Genomic DNA, 16,271 nt, shown 5'->3' with positions numbered 1-16,271 from the left:
AAGTTCCTACAAAAGCAAGGGGTAGGAGCCTCCTTGAAGAGATAGGAACGTTCAAGCAAATGTATAAGATACACGGATGTATATTGATTGCATTATTGTGTGTATGTTGGCTAAATACTTTAAAAAACATTTATTTTAGGGGGAATAAAGCTGAGATTCACAGAAAACGCGGAATTTTTAGATGAGCCCCCAAGTCCAGTAATCCTTCCTTCTGCATGCCCAGTAAGCAAGGACCCACGCGTGCCGTCCGGAGGCCCTGTAGCCTAATGGTCAAGCTTGGAGTTTCTAGAGTGAGAATCTTCAGGCCTTAGATACCAGCTTTACTACTAATTATCAGTGCGACTTAGAAAAGTTCCTAATCCGGGGGCACAGTCGGCTAAGCATCCGACTCTTGATACCGGCTCAGGTCACGATCAAAGGATTCGTGGGATCGAGCCCTGTGTCGGGGTCTGCTCTGACAGCGTGGAGCTTGCTTGGGATTCTCTCTCTCCCTCTCTCTCTGCCCCTCCCCCACTTGCTCTCTCACTCTCTCTCTCTAAATCAATCAATCTTTTTTAAAAATTAAAAAAGAAGTTCCTAATCCAGAAAGCATGGGCATAATATTGGTACTTACTTTACATGGCTATTGTGGGAACTGAGTGAGATAATAGATGTAAAGCATTAGACTGGATGCTAGCACATATTAGGAACTCAATAAACACTCTCTGTTAATACCACAAATCTATTATAAGCTCTGCAAACCATATCCCTTGGGAGTGTCCACAGCAACCAACAGAGCAGGGTAACCAGTAGTATTCAGCGGATGTCTCTTGCTCAATTTAGAAATTAGACTTCCATAACTTGTTTGATTTCCTAAACCCCACAATATAAACAGATATATAAAACGAAAAATTTCTCTTCTTTTTTCCATGTGGTTATTTCCACCCGCTACTAAACAAGTGCATTGTTTTCAGTGTACTTAATTTTCTGTTGAATTTCGTCTTAGAGTAAATGCCTATTCCTTGTCATCAGCGTTAAATCCCATAAAATAATTCTAGACGTCAGCACCATATTAGTACCTTAGGACAAGGTTCCTCAAGATTTCTCCGAGGGGCAGATTCTCCGGTGTGAAGAGGTCCTCCTATTGGAAAAAAAAAAAAAAGAATTCTATGTTAATTTGAAAAATGTGAATTAAACAATGTCAACCAGGCATGCAAGATTTATCAGAGCTTTAAATGTGCTAATATGTGCGATGGCTCTCCAGATGAATATAAAATGCCAAGCTGCCCCAAACCATTTGTCCACAGAAGTTCATTTTTCATGGAATTACCTCTTTCACAGCACTATGACCCTCAGACAGAACTAGTGCTCTATGATCCGCACTTTGGGATACCCTATCTTAGAGGGATGGCCTGAAATCTGCTGACTTTATCCTGGAATGTGGGGTCACAATCCCATGAGAACACAATCATTTTTCTACACAGAAGGGCTGCATGGAAAGCCACAGTGGCTATACAATGTCAGTGCTGAGCCCTAGGGTCGATCCTGATGATTTTGCTGGTCGGGTAGGTGTCTCCTTTTCCTTACGCCACCGCCTCCTGCCTCTAGAAGGTCAGAAAAGCCCAATTCTTCAAAAGATGAATGTAGGACTATTTTCAGCTGAGGCTGTCACTTGTTTTAGAAATGTGTTACGCTAAACGCGTCATCAGTGAATACAACGAAAGGTAACACAATCTACATTTCTATTGTACTTGCCAGTTATTTAAGCCTGCCCTCCAATTTTGTCTCTTGATCAGCACTTCCCAAACTTTAGGGTCATAATAATGACCCACGGAATTTGAGATACACAGTGATTCTCGGGTTCCACCAACCCACGTATTTTGAAATGCTTCCCTGGTGAGGCTAATGATCAAGCATCCCTGGGAAATTCAAACTTGCCTGCCCCTAAACCTCTTGTTTTTTAAACCTCTGACACATTTGGAGAGTCAGTTCTCTGCGGGGAACCAGGGCTCTACACCTCAAGTTCATCTACCGACAGCGCTAGAGATAGAACTGCAAGGCGGCTCCTCTAACATTAAGCCCCAGGCTTCTCTCCGGGATCAGTTAATGTTGGCCACAAGGTACTGACCAGCACGATGCCCTACACAGTGGTGAAGCCCAAATACATACTGAATGAGGAAGGAAGGAATGTCATAGTAGTCTCCAAAAATAAATAACTTTCTTTGAAAACTGGCAGAATTGAGAGCAGGAAATTTGTCCCCAAAGCCCCAATGTGGTTTGATCAAGAGGCTCTTCTTTAGATCATCCTACTCCACCTTTCAGTATTTTCTAGGATGTAAAATAGCTCCTTAGGCTTTCTGTTCATGACACGAAAGACGTTCCCAAGGTTCACCAAGCAGTTTTCTGACTGGTGATGTGGTTGCCCTATATGGTATTTCTGTTTCTATCTGGTCACCCACCACCTTGAGCCTGGGTCTGTTTAGAATGAGCGTCTACAAGGGCTGTCCTTCCGAGTGGAAAATGTATTGCCCCTTGCTAAAAAGGAGAAGACTCATAACTGGCTTTTGGGTGCTGGACACTTCATGCTAGAGGAAAGAAGCAATCTTAACACAGGTTATGGGACTACATCATTCGGTCAACCTTGGGAATCTTTTATTTGGAGAATTAGCAAAAATAGTAGAAGTAATTGAGAAGTCAAAAAGGATTAAAAGGAAACTTCTGGAGCTAATTTTGTTACATGATTCCCACAAGACACCCCTCAGGAACTAAGATGCAATTTCTTTTTAACAGCTCTTCTTTTCTTTTGGAGATATTTGTAGACTTAGGGAAGAGTTTCAAAGATAGCACAGAGAGTTCCCATATGCCCTTCACCCAGCTTCCCCTAAGAAATTAACTTTAGCATAATGCTATTAGCAAAAGTACAGAACTTATTCAGATCTCACCAGTTTTCCCACTAATGTCCTTAAAAATTTTTTTAATGTTTATTTATTTTTGAGAGAGAGACAGACAGAGCATGAGTGGGGGAGGCGCAGAGAGAGAAGGAGACACAGAATCTGAAGCAGGCTCCAGGCTCTGAGCTGTCGGCACAGAGCCCGACGCGGGGCTCGAACCCACGAACCGTGAGATCATGACCTGATCTCAGGTTGGATGCTGAAGTTGGACGCTTAACTGACTGAGCCACCCAGGTGCCCCATAATGTCCCCCCCACTTTTTTTTTGGTTCCAGGATCCCATCTAGGATTCCACATTGTGTTAAATTATCTCGTCTCCTTAGTCTCTTCTGGTTAGTAAGAGTTTCTCTTTCTTTCCAGACCTTGACGCTTTTGAAGAGTACTGGTTGCTTGTCTTGTAGAATGCCCATCAACTTGGGTTGGATGTGTTCTCATGATCAGACTGAGGTTATGCATTTGGGGCGAGAATAAAATACTGCAGAAGCGATGAGCTCTTCCTGGTGTCACATACCTGGAGGTGCATCATGTCTGTAGGTATGACCGATGATATGAACTTTGATCACCTGGCTAAGGTGGTGTCTACAAGGATTCTCCACTGTCCACTTACTATTTGCCTCCCTTGGTAATTACTAGATATCTCGAGAGAGATACTCTTTAAGCAAACATCCTGTTTCTTCTTCGACTATCATCCACTCATTTTAACATCCACTGGTGGATTGTTTTCTGAGGTCATTATTGTGGTTTTCTAACTCTATGTACAACTATTTTCTTTAGAAATTGTATTTTTTATTTCCATCATTCTTTCTACTCGTATTAGTTGGAATTCTTCTGTGAGGAAGAGTTGGCATTTCTCCCCCATTTAAAATAAGAGATTCAAAGGATAGAAACAGGCTACCTGATTTTTAGGTAGGCCAGTAGGATGGCATGTAGAGTTGACTTGGTCTTCAGAACATGATGCTATACCACCATTCCCTGATGGTATTCTACCCCAAAGACAACAAAATATACACTAGGCATGGACAATTCTAGAGTTTAAACCTAAACATAGAACTAGAGCAAGGATGGCAGGGTGTGAGAAGTCATTATTCCTGGTGGTGTCCATCCGAAGAAGATGGAAATGCTAGTCAGGAACAAAAGAATGTCTGGGGTTCATAGAGTATAGGCAGAAAAGGTTAAACGGATTGGTGGCAGTTGAATACTTGGTCAAAAAACAAGTCACCATCAAGAGTTCAGACAAAAGGTGGCAGGGCGAGTAAAGAAATTCTAGAAAGAACATAGATGTCAAGGCGATTAAGACTGGGCACTGAGGAGTCTGGGTGAAATCATGGAGACCAGGCAAAATGTGACGGACCCGGAAAACAGGAAAGATTGGCTGGCAGAGTCAGAATTACTCTCTGTGGAGGGCCAGGGAATATACGTTTTGGGCTTGTGGGCTGTACGGTCTCTTTCCAACAGCTCAATTCTGCAACTAGTGTGAACGCAGCCACGGCCAGTATGTAAGGGAATGTCCATGCCAGAATTTGGTTTGTGGTGAATCAAATTTGGCCTGTGGACTGTATTTCCCTATTCTGAAGCAAATAAAGCCAACAGTACACCCAGGACCAAAATGTCCTTTGGGCTCTACATACAGTGCCGTTTGGTTGGTCTTGACTTAAAGACATCCCTAAGGGGCAGAGGATTAAAAAAAGGACTACGGTCACTTCAAATAAAGTATACAATGTTGGCGATTCTTGATAACGAGGGACCCTGGAGTTACCCTACTTGTTGGTCTATATCTAGATATAGATTGTTTAAAATACATTCCTCCAAATTAGATATATTGTACACTTTTGTCTGGAGGTCAAATTTTACAAGTACTTTATGTTGAAGTTTCTTGAGATATTTTGAACCAAAATGGAATATAAGCCACTATTATTAAATGGTCTCGTCACTTGGAACTTTATGGTATCGGTAATGTGAACCAAGTTCTTGCCTTAAATTATTTCATTAAGTTGAAATAAAGGAAACACTAACATTCTCTCCATCCTCTGATCCGGTGTTTTGTTTAATGTTCTTCTTAAACATTATGCCTTTGAAATATAAGCTTGTAGAGCATAATGGTGGCTAAATAGAGGACGATGAGCTAAAGCAGAACTTCAGATCGTTTTGCCGTAGGAGAGTCAGAATATATCAAAAGCATTTAAGTAACCCTTTTAGGAGTGAGATATCAATTCTATTTTCATCACACCCTCTGGGCTTTTCTTGAATCTCTGAAATCCTTTCTCTATACCTGGAATCTCTGTGAAGATATTCTGTATATTTATCCTCAAGGAGCATGAAAACATTTTGGAATTCTTTGTTAAATGAATTTTACGATAGTTTACAATTTTAACAGGCTTGGAAGTTACGGAGATGCAAACATAATGCGAGATAGGTAACGTGCACTGCCACTCATCTTGGGGATGAATAAGGAGAGAAAAAATCCCTTTCAGCATTATCAGTTTCCATAATGTCTTATTCATTCCCTGGAAATTTAATTTTGAAGCTGGGTCATACTTTAAAGATTTGATTTGAAGTAAAAAAAAAAAAAAGCCAATTTCAGCAAAATATTAAGAAGCTGTTCTCACGTTTTAAATTTCATTAGACTGATTTTTGGTGTAAGACATACATAGATCCATGTGTCAATCTACTCTGTAAGTTGAGTTACTCTAATTATTGAGTATTAATAATTGAGTTGAGATATTAAGCATATTGTTTTCCAGGTAAGAAACTTGCCAGCGATTTGCTTTTATCTCGTGAAAAAAATAAAATAATCGTTTCCTACCCAAACACTAGTAAACAGACTATAGAATAATGTGAGTTTCAGGGCTGCGGATATTCTGATTATTATATTCATGCATTCCTTTGGGCATAAATTAAGTCGGCCACAGGGCAGCCGGAGGGTGACCACAACTTGACAAACCTTACGGTTCAGCAGATGTGGTTGTAAGATACGGCTTCACTGAAAAATATTTCCCACTGAGCAATTTTAGGACTCTACTCTGAGGTTTTCATTTAAAAACTTGGAATTTCCAACAGAAAAGTGGGTGGTACCATCATATTGGCCTTAGGATACAGAAATATTTAGTTGCCTCAAGTAAGCGGTAATGTGAATCAACAATATCTCAAATTGCAATATTTCTCTCTTTTTTGAAATTTTGTAACGTTTATTCATTTTTGTGGGGGGGGGGAGGGGCAGAGAAAGAGGGAGACAGAGAATCCGAAGCAGGCTCCAGGCTCTGAGCTGTCAGCACAGAGTCCAATGCGCAGCTCGAACTCCCAAACCGTGAGATACTGACCTGAACTGAAGCCGGACGCTCAACTGACTGAGCCACCCAGGCGTCCCCAAATTGCAATATTTCTACAGATATGCAAGTCATGAGCTGGAAACGTTTTTCAGCACGTGCAATGACCTTATTCAGTTTCTTTTTGTTGATTTCCAGACCCCAGGGGCTTTTCTTGGCATATATATTGGAAACCTTCATGTGGGTCATTCACTTTGAAAGATCAGCTCAATATTTGAGTGAACTATTTGAACAGTGTTATTCTCTGATTTAGAAAATAACATGTATTTCCAAGTAAGTGTAGAATTATTGAAATGTTCCAAGGCTTTAGAGGAAATATCACATACACAGTCATTTCCTGGGCTGCGGAGCTGAACACCAGCATTTATAATATACATTGAGAGATTCCATAAAATCACGAAATGCGCAGGACTCAAGTAAGTACCTAGATGTGTGGGAGAATAGGGACTAAGGAGCTTCAGAAATAACCTAATGTCAACCTCATGCTTCAAAGTTTTGGGTTAATAAAAATTGAGTAAGACCAGGAGTACTACTTTGATCTAGATCAAAACTTCCCAGTCTTGGCTGTAAGAGGAAAGTGAATTTCCAGATTTCTCTTTGTAAAGGAAAAAAAAAATGTGAAAGATGCTGACATAATTCCTCAATGGTTCTAAAACTTGTGGTTAAAACAGGAGTGGGGGGGAGGCTGATGAAATTAACATGTCCAAAAGTTACAAAGGAAACCTCTAAGATAAGGCTGGATTGCAGTATCTTTTCCTTAACGGGTTCTGGTTCTACACCGGGGGGATAATTCCTTCTGGGTGAAATACTTAGTCCACAAGACTCTTGATTTGTTCCATTTTCTCACTTCCCTTCCCACTGAATATTCAGAGCATCACTTACTGGCTTTATTAGTCAGAACTCTTTGGTTGCCCAATCATGACAAGATTTATTTTAAAATATTCTTATTTACTTGTAGTGGCTTTGAAAATGACCATGTAAAACATCCCTGCACTCACTCACACAGATGAATGAAGACTAAGAAAAAGAAAAGTTGTGTTCCTAGTGCCTAAGAAGCAGGCAGTGTTCCCTCACTAGACTGTAAGCTCTGTGAGGGTAGGGGTATTAAATGTTTATTCTTCCGGGTGTCATCACCCCAAGCACGGTGGTTTGCACATATTATAACAACTCAATAAATATTTCAGTCTGATTTACCACATCTGGGGTTATCAGCTCGTGTGCATTGTGTTTCCTCTGTTTATTGTCAATTACGCTTCACAACCACTTCCTAGTTAGGCGGTATTCTCTTCATTTCATCAAATCCCAAGGTCACATAGCAGGAAAGCAAAAGACCTGGGATTAGAACCCAAGCTTTCTTATTCCAAGTTTATTACTCCCACCCACATCAGATGCCTGAAACAGTTCAATGGAGAGAAGCGGTTTCAAAATCTTTTCTTATCCCAACAAATAAAGGATAATATTTGATTCCTCTCATTTTTACCTGAATATCTGATATAGGAATCCTTCCTTAACTACGGAAAAGGTAGAGTTTTCAATCTACTATTTCTTCCAATTTTGAAGGAACAGAAAGGTCTTCAGTTAATTATTTCGAGAAAAAGCTTCCCAATTCCCATTTCAATATTTTCCTAATCACATTTCGGTTTGGAACACAGGCACTGGATTTGGAACCTGAAGCCCATTTCCTGTCTAAAATGGTTTTCATTCATTGAATGTGAACACTTGTTTTTTATTGCAAAGTTGTTTACAAAGCCGAGCTGCTGGAATTCATTTCTTTTAATGAACAAAAGAGTGATGGAATATTTAGCTGGAAGGAATTCACAGAGGGTTGCGTGCAACTGGCCAAGAGTTTCAAGGAAAAGTTTTCAGTTCTAATGGAGGTTCCTTGGTCCAAAGTGGAAGAACATTCAGGTAAAATTCCTCCAGTGAAAGAACCGAATAAATGAGAAAAGGAAGTTTGATAACCTCTTTAAACTAAACTGAGATGGTTCTCGTCCAAAAGAATCACGCGTTCAGGAAATATTCATACACATAAAATCCTTCCTACATACCCAGGCACCGGGATCCAAAGTTCACGAGGACTTTGTGATTTGTACCCATAAAAGATAACCGATAATTTTATGATTTTGTGCAGTGTGCCAAATGACTACTGTTCTTAAAATAAAACTCATCATTTTAAAGTGAACGGTTCAGTGGTTTTTAGTACATTTACAGACTTGTGCAGTCATCATGACTATCTAATTCCGGAACGGTTTTTATCACTCCAGGAAGAAACCCTGTGCCCACGAGCAGTCACTTGCCATTCTCTCCTCCTCCCAGGCCTGGCAATCTTCACGGACATTTCACATAAGTGGAATCACGCAATATGTGGTCTTTTGTGATTAACTCCTTTCACACAGCATAATGTTTTCGAGGTTCATCCACATTGTGGCACGATTCATGTTATTCCTCTCTAGCCGAATCGTACGCCGTTTCATGGATAAACTGCAGTCTGTCCATCTGTTGCTTGATGGACATTTGGGTTGCTTTTACCTTCTGGCTGTTGTGGAATGCTTTTGCAGTGAACACTCACGTGCATGTTTTTGCGGAAACATGTTCCTTTGATATGGTCGACTTAGAAACGAAGAGAAGCAAGACTCAGAAAGGTGCCCAGCGCCGTGCCAAAGACAGCACACGCATCAGTAGTCTGTTCCCGTTGTTGGTGAACAGCATTCCACTGTATGAAGACACCACTGTTTATTTGTTTACCAGTTGTAGGATGTTTGGGTTGTTTCCAGCTTTGGGTAATTATGAATGAAGCCACTGTAAACATTCACATACAGATTTTAGAGTGAATATAAATTTTAATTTCTCTTGGGTAAATACCTGGGGGTAGGATTGCTGCATCGTTTGATTCTATGTTTAACTTTATCAGAAACTGCTAAGCTCTTTTCAAGGAGACCTGACCATTTTGCATTTCCACCAGCAGTGGGTGAGTTCCCATCGTTGCACACCCTTGTCAACACTCGATATCGCCAGATTTTGTTTACCTGTTTCTTTCGTTTTGAACCATTGTAATACATGTGCAGTGATATCGCACTGTGAGCCCTTTAAGTTTTGATGCTCTAAATTATCCTTGGTGGGGTTTTGTACATTGCTTTTTACCCAGCAAGTAACCTGTTTTTATTGTTGTTTCCTAGCATTTTTAAAAACTTGCACAGGAGTAGAGAGAATAGTATAATCGTAAATCTGCATAAACTGGCCACCCACCTTCAATGATTATCAACATTTTGCCAATTTGTTTCATCAAGCACCACCACTATTTTCTGGTTTGTTCTTTCTGGGGTCCTTTTAAGCAAATCTCATACTTCATGTCATTTCACTATTAAATAATTCAATATGAATCCCTTCAATAACTTTAAAAATAAAACGAAATGTAATCAGGGCACCTGGGTGGCTCAGTGGGTTAAGTATCTGACTCTTGATTTCAGCTCAGGTCATGATCTCCGGTTGTGAGATCGAGCCCCGCGTCAGGCTCTGCTTGCTCGGGATGGAACAGGCATGGAGTCTCCTTGGGATTCTCTCTCTCTCCCTCTCCCTCTGCTCCTCCTCTGCTCATGTGCTCGCTCTCTCTCTCTCTCTCTCACTCTCTCCCTCTCTCTTCCTTTCCATCTCCCTCTCTCTCAAAATAAATAAACATTAAAAAAAAATAAAATAAAGGGGAGCCTGGGTGGCTCGGTCAGTTAAGCATCTGACTTTGGCTCTGGTCATGATCTCGCAGTTGGTGAGTTCAAGCCCCACACTGGGCTCTGTGCTGTCAGTGAAGAGCCTGCTTCTGATCCTCTGTCCCCCTCTCTCTCTGCCCTTCCCCACTTTACAATGCCCTCTCTCTCAAAAAGAAACATTAAAAAATCAAAATAAAAAGGATTTCTTAAAAAAAACACACAAAATGTAATCACAAGTAACAAAATTAATGATAATTCCTTACTGTCCTCTAATATTTAGTCTGCTCAAATATCCCCAATTGCTTCAAAAGTGCCTTTTTAAAAGTTGCTTTATTTAAATTTAACTTATGACATGAGGTGGAAGCTAAAAAATCTGAGGTCCTACTTCCAAATGATTGAGGTTCTACTCAGTTTTCAGAATCATTTTAAAGTTAGTTCAGGCTTTACCCAAGTTATAGTTTAACTATTCCAAATTATATTTTTATGACACAGCAGCAATTGGGAGATTATAAGGCAGGTATTAAGGATACAGAATCGGCATATCATTTAACCCACAGATCAAAGCACTTAAAAGATGACTGCCACAATTAGATAGTGCAGCCAAATGATTTTACTGGCAGTGAATGCACAGGTTGGCATTGTTCATAGTAGGCCCTCCACACAATTGAGAATTAAGAAAACATCCTATCAAGAGGTGTTGTGCGTGTGTGCGTGTGTGTGTGTGTGTGTGTGTGTGTGTGTGTGTGTGTGTGTTGCATTAGCATCAGCCAAATGAAATTTTGGTTTGGCAATAAAACCCAAATAAGGAATTTGTTGCCACGCCAGTGTAACTTTTACTTTATTTAGAAACGGGTAAGACTTTATTTTGAATTAGCCCCGTTGTAGTTTGCAGTCGAGTCAGACAAAAATCCAGAAAATTAATATGTCGATTTAAAGATAAGCAACTTGGTTGTGTTCTGCTCTAATTTTTAAATTAACATCTCAGTTTAAATTCCTGGTTGTAACAAGACTTCCCTTCAATCCGAACTACAGTGCTGTGTTCTACGGTTCCCTACAGCCCCTGAGCTCTTTTTCAACATTTGCACAAATGTATTTGCTTGCTCTATTACCATTTAGTCCAGATAACAAGGCTCAAGTAAATGTAGCCTGCGCAATAAGAATATAATCACTGTTTAAAATCAAACTTCAGAGTAGGTCAACATGGCATAATGTCCTGCCTAAGTGATCTGTAATTCACCTCTCCAGATAGTCATCTTGGCCCTGGAGTAGTTTAAAAGGTAGTAGCTGCCAAAAATTGTTAACCATTAAACAAGGGTTTACTTTTCTTTTGTGTGGCAGGAACAAAGGTGCACTTCTAAATCTGTGTCTAAAAAATGTGTAGGTTTTGAAGAATTCAATCCACTCGACAACTCTTGCTCTCACCATTCAGAACAAACGTTTTAAAAGTTTTGGGGGTTTTGGTTTGTTTTCTTGTTTTTTTATTTTGCCTTGATTGGGTGACCTGAGCCACAGTGTATGTGCATTTCTGGGGGTGCAAGTTGACGTAAAGAAAGCTTGGAAAGCCCAAGACAGTCCTAAAAGCAAGGTGTATTACACTGGAATGTGTTCCATCAATTGCCAGAGTATTTAAGAACACTGAGTCATCATCATGGGTAATGCCCCCTTCATGAGGGCAAAAATGAGTTTTCATCATGGAGGATATTCACCTCTCTTGCTGAACCATGGTGCAATTACCTTTCATGGTAGCTCAAAAGTAAACATTAGCATTTTTGCTCACTGTTCAACTTCAGAAAGTTAGCCCACCGCATTACTTCCAGCCTCAAAGAATTCTATAGTTTCATTCTCAAGACAACTCCAGAAGACATGGCATTTTAAGCACTAGGAGACTCGAGACTCATACACACGCAGCCTCTCATGGATTCAATTAGTCACCATTAGAACCTGAAGATCTAAGTTTCTACTTCGTTGACTGTGCTCAAGGCAGGTTTCTCCCAGAGCGTTGTGTCTTTCCACAATTACATTTGGTTTCTGCCAAGTTCTCCTTTTGGAACTTAGAATGTCTTTTTAGACCCCTCCCAGTGGAAGGACAATGCCAGGTTTTTCATTAGTGTAACGAGCCCATTCACCAGAGCCAATGGGGTATCTTGTTACTTTTCAAATTCCGTAGAGTAAAAATGTTGGCAAAGTCATTGCTATCTTCTACCTATTACAATTTTTTTTTTACTGCCAGATAAAAGACACGAGATACTTGAAGTGATATTTTATAACCATGGTTTTTCAACCTCCCTGGCACTGTGAACATTTGGGGTCAGATAATTCTTTGTGTGTGTGGGGGGCTCACTGTAGGATGCTTACCAGTATCCCTGGCCTACACCCACTAGATGTTAGTAGCTTCCTCACCCCAGTCATGACGACAAATGTCTCCAGACATTGCCAAATGTCCCCTAGGGGACAAAATCACCCCCTGTTGAGAACCCTGGTTTTATAACCAGCCAGACAGGTATTCACTGTCAGTCTTTTAGATTAATTATTTATTAACACATTCCACAGTCAACTATTTAAGGAGTGCCACTGGACACAAGATGGTACTAGACGAGATCCTTACATGATGCTTGTCCTCCCAGAGTTTATGGACTAGACTGGGAAGCCCACAGTCTAACCTTATTCCTAACATCTCCATAGCAAGAGTCCTGAACCATGGTCAGTATAGGCTAGGATCCATTCTGTAACTCACATCTTGCCTTGGCTCATGACCCCCAAATCTCCAAACCAGAGCATCTACGTGACCTCGGTGGTCACGCCAAAGGATGATCCTGTTCTCTTTTGAGTTCTTTCATGGCACCGAGTTGGTGCCATTCATTACCTACTTCCTGGTTTATAGATGCTGTGTGTAGCTCATCATTTTCTTATTCCTAGTGACTAGCACCTCCTGGAGATAGATGGCTGGCTGATTGCCTGGACAGATGAGTTGGGTCAGTTACTGTTGAGTACCTTGGCGTCCCAACCAGAGCTTGGAGACAATTGCGGGTTTTTTTTTTTTCTTTTTTTCTTTCTTTTTTTTTTGTATGAGAATGACATGATCAAAACAATTACTTATAAATATCATCTGTGTGACACTGTGCTGGAAAGACTGGAGAAAGGAAAACCTGAAGCCATGGAGACAGTGATGAAATGATTTTATATGCTTCCCATAGATGAATTAAGTACATTCGTAGAATAATGGTAATGTGAATGAGGAACAAATGAACAAAAAGGAGAACCATTTCAAGGAAACAGTAAATAAGAGTTTGGAAGAGGAAGTGATTATTACAAAGAAAATTAAAGTCAAAGTATTCAAACTCTGAAGGTTGGAGTGCGGGGATCTAAAATATGGTTTTTCCATTAAGTACAAATAGAAGTTCTGAGATGATTCAAAGATGTTAGGACATACTGAGACCATCATTCTTCATGTAAGTCTCTTCTTTTGAAAGCAATATTCTTATACATTTCCTACTCTTACATTAAGTTTAGCAGTAATCTAAGAGCAACCAAATTAGGGAGTCAGATGATTGACTTTGTGAACAACATCATGTGGAAAACAGTGATGAGGAAAGCGATACTTTACAGATAAAAGAGGAGTTATAGGACCCCTTCACCATTTTGAGAACAGACCGTGGTGGGGCTAGGGTAGAAGCTGAGGAATATCATTTAGGAATCTATTACATGAAACCCCAGTGTCAGGGGTGAGAACCATGAGAAGCGGACAGATTAGGGATACATCACAAAGACTGAGCTAACAGAATTTGTAAGTGAAATCAGTACTAAAAAAATGACTCAAAAAAGACCCCAAGGTTTATGGTGTGAATTAGGTGAGGAACTTAGGGAAGTAGCCCGTTTGAGAGCATATCAAAAACTCATTTGTTAACATGGCAACACTGAGGAACTCTTTAGCTATCTAAGCATAGACATCAAGTAGCCACTTGGAAATACGTATTTAAAGTTAGGTGCTTGGCTGAAAATAAAAACTTGGGAGTAGTACAGCACAGGTTTCTTAATGGAAGACAACAGAACTCACCCTAGCCAGCTTAAATAGACATGGGATGCCACAATATATGCACTCTTACGTTTACTACGGCATTACTTAAAATAGCCAACATATGGAGGCAACCTAAGTCTCCAGTGATTGATAAATGGATAAAGAAAATGTAGTGTATATATATATATAGAATGGAATATTACTCTGCCATAAAAAGGATGAGATTCTGCTTTTTATGACAACGTGGAGGGGCTTAGATGGTATTACACTCAGTGAAATAATTCAGACTGAGAAAGACAAATACCATACGATTTCACTCACACGTGGAATCGAAAAAACAAACAAACAAACAAAGAATAAGCGAAGACACAAAAAGCAGAATCAAACCAATAAATACAGAGAACAAACTGATGGTTGCCAAAGGGGAGAAGGGTGGAGGCGTGGGCAAAATGGGTGAAGGGGCGTGGGAGATATGGGCTTCCAGTTACGGAATGAATAAGCCACAGGAATAAAAGGTACAGCATAGTGAATATGGTCAATGATATTGTAGTAGCATTGTATGGTGACAGATGGTACCTACACTTGTGGTAAAGCACAGTATACTGTATAGAGATGTTGAATCACTATATTGTACACCTGAAACTAATGTAAAATTGTGTGTCAACTATACTCAAAAAATAAAAATAAAAACCATAACGACTTAAAAAAAAAAAAAAGAAGTAACACCTTCAGCTCTACCTGGAATTGCAACCAAAGTGAAAGTAAAAGTTACCTCTGATGTAGATGTTCCATATTAAAAATGTAGGACTGTAATAATCCTTAATCAGTAAATGCTGGGGAAAACAGTTGTACTGCTCCTACTTTTATTCTGTATTATGCATTTAGGCTAAATCAAAGTACAAAAATGTGCTGAATAAGGGAGTGCTCAGCTGGCTTAGTCAGGAGGGCATGCAACTCTGGATCTCGGGACTGTAAGTTCAAGCCCCACGTTGGTTATAGAGATTACTTTAAAAAATGGAATCTGAATAAAATGTGCTAAATGAAATATTTTTAATTTGTGTAGAATTGTATAGGCTGGTCAAATAAAGAAAACTCAATAAGAAGAAAAGAAACGGAGTATTACTTAGTTCCAAGAATTTCTGGATGGGTTGGAACAAGACCTAAATGTGATGTGGCCAAATACAATGAAGCCAGGGCAAATGTCCAGCCACACCATGGGAAAGCTCTAATAGAAACACCACTGTTGGTACTACCCACTGTGACATGAGGGACTGGGCATTGGAAATCTGACTTCCCTCAGACAAAGCAGATGCCTTAGTCGTGAAAGGCGACCCTATCTCTCCTAGTCCTGTGCACCCAGATTTTGCACCTGTGCATGTGAGTTGAAGAAATTTAGACACATGTCTCTACTCCAGCTATAAGAAAAACATGCAATTTTAGCTATACAGCCTCTCTAGTATTAGAAAGAAAGCTAGAGGGGTTTGAAATGAGTGTTGAATAAGTAAACTTGCTGCATTTGCTTCGGGAAGCCAGTGGTGTATAGATAGTGTTTACAGTTATGGTATTAGGTGAGGCCACTTTGGGAGAGAAAAGAGACGGTGGCTGGACTGAGTCCTTGAGCACCCCAATACTTAGATATCCAGGAAGGAAGCTGAGAACAATCAGGTAGTGAGAAGAAAAACCAGGAAATTATCATGTCCTAGAAGCTCAAGGAGTAAAGGATCAACTGTAGTGAATGGTGCTTTGCGATAGATTAAGAACAGAGAGCTGACCATTGGATTTGAACACATGTAGCTCATTCATAACTTTGACAAGAGGTAATTCAGTGGAGTGATTAGAATGGGTGCATAAGAGATTTGGAAAGGATGAGATGGAGACAATGTGCATGAAGGGGCAAAGATATGGTGATGGGAGTTGGAGCAGAAAATGGGACCAAGGGAAGGTCTTCTTTCAAATGGGAGACGCTTAAAAATTAAGGATGAAAAGGCATAACACAGCCACATGTCTAAACAACCCAGCCCACTGGTATGTTTTAAATTATCTTTCACAAAAGCTGATTTACTGCCTGATCAGTGCAAATACTGTGTTTTTAAACAGTTTTTCCTAACGTGTTGGAATGTCCCAATGGGGGGAAGCCAAGGGCTTTCTGTTTGTCATCTCACTGGGCTCTGAGTCTTGACACGGTCATCCTTTCACAACTGAAGAATAAACTCTCTGATCTTGTTCACACTTTTCCTGAAGCATGCCTCATTTCAGCTTTCTCTACCTTTAACAAAAAGGTTCATCAGAAAATATTACCCTTG

The 16,271-nt window shown here is 40.1% G+C and overlaps 1 protein-coding gene across 1 annotated transcript in view; it reads right to left on the bottom strand.

The window, feature by feature from the left end:
* MID1 (midline 1) overlaps nt 1–16,271 on the bottom strand; it is a 547,050-nt gene that overhangs the window by 391,207 nt on the left and 139,572 nt on the right. Inside the window, exon 2 of the mRNA XM_019417856.2 lies at nt 1,059–1,120. The gene's annotated coding sequence lies outside the window, so the exon portion shown is untranslated. The remainder of the gene's footprint in view (nt 1–1,058; nt 1,121–16,271) is intronic.

This window comes from Panthera pardus, unplaced genomic scaffold (genome assembly GCF_024362965.1).
Source record: "Panthera pardus isolate Hobbes unplaced genomic scaffold, ASM2436296v1 HiC_scaffold_27, whole genome shotgun sequence".
In the NCBI taxonomy this organism is placed as follows: Eukaryota; Metazoa; Chordata; class Mammalia; order Carnivora; family Felidae; genus Panthera; species Panthera pardus.
The sequence above is the reverse complement of the archived record's forward strand: the minus strand, read 5'-3'. Positions and strand labels throughout refer to the sequence as shown.